The following is an 8,213-nucleotide window of genomic DNA, read 5'->3' as shown; positions in this document are numbered from 1 at the left end:
GAACAGGAAAAAATACTACATGTTCCCTTCCACATAAAATAACTACTGTGACAGTATAAACCAGTAAATGGTAAACAGAAATATAAAGGTAAGCCATATTTGTCTTGGCAAACATAAAAGTAATTCAAGTAAATGTAGAACCTGCTTAGAAGTCTAAGCCTATTGCTGGCTAAATGTCCACAATAATTTTCTTCAGACTTGAAAAATGTACACTGTCTTTTTGAAATTGTAGACTGAAGGAGAGTGCTTCTGTAATTGCTAACATAGTAATAGACATTTTCTTGCTGTCCACACCAGTGGATTGTGGAAAAAAATAGCAATCTATGAAATATTTTGTGGGAATTATACAATAAATCTCTTCTCTCCCTCTTTCTTCCTTTTATTTTTTGAAGAAAATTAAGTAACTCATGAAAGACCAACTGAATATCAATGAAAAACACACACACTTTTTTTTTTTTTTTTTTTTCTGCATGCAAAAGATTAATGATCAGAAAGCAGTATTTATTATGGTGCTTTCTTTCCATAAGAGCCCTTGATTGTGCCAAGAATGAAAAATGCTTATCATCTACCTACAAAATCACATTTTAAGGTGAAACCAAAATATCACAGTAGAGCTCCTGCAAGCAGAGGGCTCCAGCCCAGACTTGCAACAATGAGGCTTAAGGGGCAAGAGGGGAATTTCAGGTGTGCAGAAGGACCTTCTCAATGGGAGAGAATCTCTTAACTACAGGACTGTGGGGACCCTCCTCTGGGCCCTTCCCTTGCTACCCACTTCCCAAAGCAACCTTTTCCTGAGCTTCTGGGGGTGATTCCTTGAAGGAAGAGAATTAAGAACTGGGCTATAAGCAAGAAGGCCTGGCAGGAGGGAGGACAAACCTACTGTGTTTTGGTGGTGCAATTCATTTGCAGTAACTGCCTACTCAGCATAGGATAGGAGGCTAGCTGTATATGGCTTTTAGCTCTGAAGTCTCATGTGATATCTATGGTTTCAGATACTATTTAATATAAACCTGGAGAAGATTTATCCAACTTACTCACGGAACATTTCCTTCCCTGTTTCTGTAGAGTGCTCTTTCTCTCCATGTGCTACCCAACCCACAAAAAAACAAAACAAAACAAACAAACAAAACAAAACAAAACAAAACAAAAAAAAAAACAAAAAACAAACAAACAAAAAAAACACAACACCTAATTCATTGTCTGAGCTGTAACAGGAACTAATAGTGAAAACATTGGGCATCCACCCTTAAGTTCCTGACAAGGGAACATAACAACATAACACCCTTGCTATGTTCAACTGCTGTTGAGAAAGGAATGGAGGATCTTGGAAAACTGGAAAACTGAAAAAATATTCTGTGTTTTTTTGTTTGTTTGTTTTTGTTGTTTGTTTTTTTTATGATAAGGAAGGCTGAGCAGGAAACAGGCATGAGCCTTCTTTCAGACAAAATATACTGGAACTAGCGATAGCTAATTCAAGGGGGGTGGGCTGTGGGGGAAGTGAAGGAAGAAGTTGGATCAGCCCAATTAATTTTTGGACTGTCTGTCACTACTCTAAAAGCAGGGCTGGGTGGAATACCACATCCCCTTTTATAACCTAGTCTTTGGAATTATTCTTGCAAGCACTGAAGAATGCTTTCATAGAGAGAGTCAGAAACCTTAGAGTCAGAAACCTTTTCTGTCCAAGCACTACCATGGGTGCATCCTCTGAATGGAAACGTGGAAGAACCATTGCAGTGACAGCCACATTTCCCCCTGCCTTGTGATAAACTGCTGGCTTCTGCTAACAGCTGCAGCATCCCAACACACATTCATCTTGTGATTACAAATACTCAGAGGAGAAACAGGGCTGTGTTCTGAAAAGATTTTGTTGCTTGTAAGATAGACTCTTCTGTAGGGCCTAAAGCAATCTCAGACCTCTGGGATCTTTTGTTTATTCTTAATTGGCTTTTAAGATCTGAAAGAACTATTTCAGAATGTCACTTTTAGTCAACATAAGGCTCGCATTTCTCATCTCTTTTTGTAAGCATCAAGGCCTTCTGAATTTTTTAGTAAATTTCATCTTGGACTGCAGGCTTAAAGTGGTCAGTTTGGGAAACTCTATTTCAACATTTTATTTAAAATGTACTGTGAAAAAAGTACATTTTCAAAGGCAGTTTTTGTAGCCAGTTTTCCTGAAGCAAAGTTTCTGGTAGGGGATTTCAAACATGTCATTTTACTACTAGTTTAAAATGTTATCTTATGTTACATCAGTTTAAGACACATCTGAGAATCAAAACTGAGACCCCGCAAAGCCACCTATGAGGAGTTCTGGAGCAGAAGAGACTGCAACACCAGAGCATACAAGTCTCCATTCAGACTGGTCTTCCATCTCATCTGTATTTGATTTTTGCTGCCTGATTGGAAGAGGTTTTGAATTCTGAAATAGGCAGGTATACATTAAGGTGAACTCCCCCTGACCAGATTGCTAAAGGTTGCCGAACCCCACCAACCATACAAATTTTATCACTTTCAAAACTATTAGCTTTAAGTCTTTTACTAGCATAACAGTGGGTATTTTTGTCATTTGTTAATGTCATTTGTTTGTGGCTTGTTCTGTTTGGCGTTTGCAGAGCTTTCATAATTTATTGCCTGATTATGCCACTGAATAGCATACACAACTCTTATTGACTTCAAGGGGAGTTTCACACAGAGAACATGGCAATACAATGCAACACTTCTAAAGTACTTCCTATAACTATTCATGATTTTGTCTACATTGGTGTTAAGATGTAAACTGAAGAATGGAAAATCATTCCAAGTAATTCCTTTTGTCATACTCTACTTTTGTGCCTGTTATGAAGACAATAAGAAATTGCAACATTATGGTTGCTATCAGAATAGAAGAAAGCAAACAATTTGCCATTTAAAGTCACTACAGAAGCAGACCAGATACAAACCTATTTTCAAAGTTTCCAGTACACATGAAATTGTGATAACTGACCTGAGCTGTTCTATAAAAGGGAAATGTCAAATGTTAAGAAATCTCCCAACAGAATAAGAATGATTGCAAAGACTTTTTTCTGTTATTATATTGCACATAGATTATAGCAGAATATTCCCGCCTCCCTGTTAAACACAGGAAAATGGCTGTGCAAACACAGGACAGCCATTTTAACTGTTGATGCACTCTCTATTAGCAAAGGTAATTGTTGTTCATTTGCTGCATTTGGGAACAGATATGTTAGATCATAGAACTAGCCTCAATGCGGGCATTCTACCAGCATATGAAATTTGGTAATCCTGATGAGAATCAACTCCAAGGCTCAACAGATATCAGAGTTGAACTCATTTACCTGGCAAATTTGAACCTATATTAATGAAGATAGGATGAGGAGGAAGATAGAAGATTAGTTCCAAAATAATGCAATATCTGGAGTGTCCTTAAATGGAAGATTTTGTTTGCAAATCTTTTTACTGAGAAAAGAATTCAGAAAGGACAAGAAATCTGCCTTTGCAAGGATGAAAGAAAATTCTGGGCATATAAATTCTTCTTAAGAACATAAACAGTGGTTTTTTGATTCAGGTAATTTTTGATTCTATGTGCAGAAAAATGAACTTCAGCAGAGATTAAAAAAGACACTCTGGAGACAACTCACATTGCATGAGGTGTCAAGTTCAGAAAATAATTTGCTTAATTTATTTGGTATTTTGGTAGGTTATCGCAACAGGACTTTTCAGGAAAAACAGCGAAGCATGATACATTAAAGTGTTCAGCCTGCAAGAAGCATTCAGTAAGAAGCAGTGTAATCCTGGCAAATGAAGTTTACTTGTGAGAGAAAGAAAGGAAAAAAATAATTCATTCTTCTGTTTCTTTTAACCTGTGTTAAATGAAGACTGGTGAAGGTGGATGAAGAAAGAACTTCATGGAAGGTTTACATCATATCCACAGAGTTTTTGAGGTTCCCTCTCTTAAGATATTGGCAAGTGGAGATATTTCCAGTTCTCTTCTGATATTGCCTCTGTGGCATTTGAGTGCATTTACTGTAAGAGAGAAACGTCCACAGAGCCCAAGGGCTTCCTATGGATGCAGCAGGAAAGTGGAAGACAGTCATTGTTGAGACCTAATCTTAACAGCCAAGGGCTTGTCACTTGCATAGCTCAGAAATGTATGAGGAAGAAGAAAACCAGACTTCAATCCCTGGTAAGACAGTACAACTGTTTGAAAAGTTCAAAACCTCAGGGAGTTAATATCAGAAGCTGCAGCTGCAAAGTGTCTGACTTGGAAGAACAACCTGTGAGAGATCTTGGCCAGGCACCTTCAGAAAATAAGAACCATCTAGCTGGCTACTGAAAGAAGCATGGCCGAATGGGTGATACCAAGATTCTGTTCTAGAGCAAGGACGAGAAGCCATTTATTTGATTTAATGTTGGCAGTTGCAAGCAAACTGCAAGGGCTGGGGAGATTTTAGGTAGCTCCTTTCTTTCCACTGTACCATAACTTCTAATGTGCCAAAGAGGACAGAGAAGAATGAGTTATGATCCTTCATGGCCCTTTCTCTCCTTGGCTCCCCTCTTTTTTCTTCATTTTGTTTTCCCTTTTTGTGATTATCCTACCACACCCCTCTCAGTCTCATCAAAGGATGAAGTCAGACATCTATTGCATGAACCAGGGATCAACAGAACAAAAGGGGGGGGGGGGGGGGGGGGGGGGGGAAGGAGAAAATGCAATGAGAAAGGGGAACTGCTGTAGTTACTGAAGAAACAGATATTTTATTTTCACATACATGAAGCAAGAATACTGCCTTAAGACAGAAGATGTTATCAGAATATAGTACACACACATCTGGTGTTAACTGGTTTTGAGCACACTATGCACTGGTTGTAAAGTACCTCACTACAATGCCAGTGAAATCAATGAGTGAAATACTCTTCTGTTACACCCCTGAAAACCTGCAAATCTTCAATGCTGCTGTATGTACCTGGAGGAAAAATTGATCCAAGGTGTAAAGTGTATTCTGGAAGATGCTTTGAATATGTTATGATCTGCATTTAATTTCTTATTTTTAACTCAGATATGAAAAAAAAAAAAAAGTTACATGTTTTTTCTTTGTTTTACTAAACAAACAGTAAATTGGAACTTGATCAGGTGAATAAGATAGAAGAAAAAATTAAAATTAAAACTCTAAACAGTAACTTTTGGGAGCTGGAAGAATTACTGGATTATGCTAATATTCAGCAAGTACTATAAAACCAAAAGTTTCCATAAATGCAGAATAATGCTTAGGTTCTTTCAAATTACCAGTGTCAAAAAGATAATTTCTGAAACAAAAAATGCACATACACAAAAATTAGAACATACACAGATATAACCTGATCAACCTTCTCAGGAAAAGCAGACAATCAGAAAATAATCCTCTTCTTTATTTAGCAAATTCTTTCAACTATGTTACCTGCAGTATACAAAACCATGTACTGCAAAAGCAGAATAAATGTGCTGATGTTTTCTGCTATACCCAAACCCTTCTTTGTCACCCTGTCTTTTGTTACAGCAAATTGGTGAACAATATTAAACACCTAAAAGTGGCAGCAATATCTTTACTAATCATTTTAAAGTCATCTGTTGTCTCACTTTTAATGCCTGGCTTCTTATTTGCATTCTAGAAAGACTGTGCCAAAGAGGTCCCCAGAATTTGTCAGAGTTAACTATTTCACTAAACTTAAAACTGCCACCTCTGGTGATTAATCAAATTTTGCTCTAAATAGGATTAATTCGGGTGTATGTGTGAAGAAGACTGTCAGAGTGCACATCCCTCTTCTCATCTGTCCTCGGGTCTTTTTTTCTTGCTGAATTTAAAATGAAGCTTGAGCTATAATCTTGCATGGCAGATACTGGATCGTTCCTTTGATAAACATCTAAAATGCTAATGAATGTGGGCTGCAGTTCTGAAACAGCAAAGCAAATGATTTGACAAGAATCTGGAGGGTAAAAGAAAAAAAAAAAAAAAAAAAAAAAAAAAAGAACTTTCTGACTTAAAAGAAAAACTCTTTTTGTTCACATAGAGTATTGTTTCCGCAAGAAATTTTTTTCTGCTCTGCAGAAAACAGAAAAAATCCTACTACATCAAAATGCGGAAGCATGAAAAACTGATGAGCTTTCAGATTGTCCTCTTTTGCATGCAAATCATATCAGAAGTTCTCATTAGCATAAATGCATGAGCAACTCTAAATGCTTTTAATTTCCAATCTCAGCCAGCAGAGGAGTAATTTGTCACTGTCAGGGTGAAAATCTAAAAAGAAAAAAAAAGAGAGAAGGACTCCATGCTAAATTGGAATCATATAAATTTTTGATTTGCTAATTGACTGATGCTGCAGTTCAATCAGCTGCCTTGAAGGTGTAAATAATTCAGTGTACAGTCAGAAATAAAAGCATAATGTGCTTCTACTGAAGGCATATTAGCATTCACTGCACCAGGACACACCTGACCATGTCTTCTTCACAGATAACCTTTAGTCGTGTTCTAACTCTATGCTGCCAAATGCACTACACTACTAAACAAATCTGCTGCTGGAAATACTGAGGCTTTCATATTAAGAAACATGTTACAAACGACAGTTTAAAATATTTTCACTGCAAGTAATCTAGTAAACCAGTCCTAGTACTTGCAGAAATGGTGGAATACATTTGTATAACACTAATGCAATTATAAAACATAGAAAATGCATAAATGGAAATCCAACATTTCTACCAACTTTTAATTCTCTCTTTCACTTAATCAACTGCATTAAATGTCATATGCAAAGTGTATTTATTGCAAAAATGCTTCTCATTAGTATGTGTACAATAAGGGCATGTTTGAATCTGTATAGGTAGTTGCAATAGTGTGTGATTTACAATACAGGAATGATATTTGGATTGCTTTGTAGTATTTGTGTAAATAAAAAAAAAAAAAAAAAAACAAAACACTATATTTCTTTGCAAGATATTGCTTAAGTAAAACCTATTTTCAATAGAATACACATCTTCTCCTTGCCTAAATCAAATAAGATTAATAGCCATCTTACATATTTGTAATATAATTATTCTTCCAAAGAGGTAAATGAATAATTAACAGAAAGTACCCTAAATATACAAAAACCCTCCTATGGAACACCTATGAGGAAAAAATCTGGTTTATAGACTAACAAATGCATTAAGTTAATCATTAATATTTTGTCTCATGGAATGGTGGATGTGAAGATAACCAAATATAGCCATACTGGCCCACAAAATGAGTAAATGCCTTAGCTGTGAATTACATTTTGCACAAAATCTGATTGCACTGTTTTGCTGACATAGTTAAATATATATATATATAATACAACTTCAACTTATCTGATATTCAGATGCACTGTCAAACCTGTTTTTCCCTTTCCTCACCCCTCCAAATATATATTTAAAACACAGTGTTTTTAAAAGGGTTGCTTTAAACAATTGGTATTGAGTCCTTATCCCAGGCAAAGAACAGATTTAATTGCCAGTAGCAGTCTTGTGATGTTTTTTGCAATGGAAATTTTGGTTTCTGATAATGAAAGGCTTATACCAAATTCCCTCGTGTTTTCAATGGGGATTTAATCTGAATAGTCTGTAGGATTAAGTTCCAAGGTGCTCCGTTTGATTCAACATTTGACTCTACTTTCAGTGAAATCAATGATGGCCTTGATTCAGTCTTTCACACCATTTGCTATAAATTCCATATCTCCTTTTAAAATAGTGTAAAAAAATGAACAACAATAGCCAAGTAGTGAGAATACATGAGACATAAGGGACTAAATGCAAGTGGAAAGAACACGGTTTCCAAAAGAACAGTTCCTGTTTAGTCTGATAGCTAAGGAGAAAGGATAAATCCACCCTACATCAACCTAGGGAAAAAAAAAAATATATATATATATATATATATATATATATATATATATATATATGTGAAAATCAGATTTATGATGATAGACAACAGTAATTTCAGATTACCAAAAGGGGGTGGCAGAATGGGCAATGAAACTGAAGCCTTCTGCTTCTGTCTCCCCATCACTGTAACAGGGTAGCTGTGCCTGCCCAGCCTGCCTGCTGGCTCATCATGGTCCCAGGCACTCGCCATTGCTCAGCTAAGAACCACTTTCTGTAGGTTGTGCTTCTCTTTTCATCAGGGTCTTTCACTCTCTGGGATCCCAATTAAAGGGGAGCTTTATGGGGGAAAGTT

The sequence above is a fragment of the Netta rufina genome (genome assembly GCF_964035555.1).
Source record: "Netta rufina genome assembly, chromosome: 3".
NCBI lineage: Eukaryota > Metazoa > Chordata > Aves > Anseriformes > Anatidae > Netta > Netta rufina.
The sequence above is the reverse complement of the archived record's forward strand: the minus strand, read 5'-3'. Positions refer to the sequence as shown.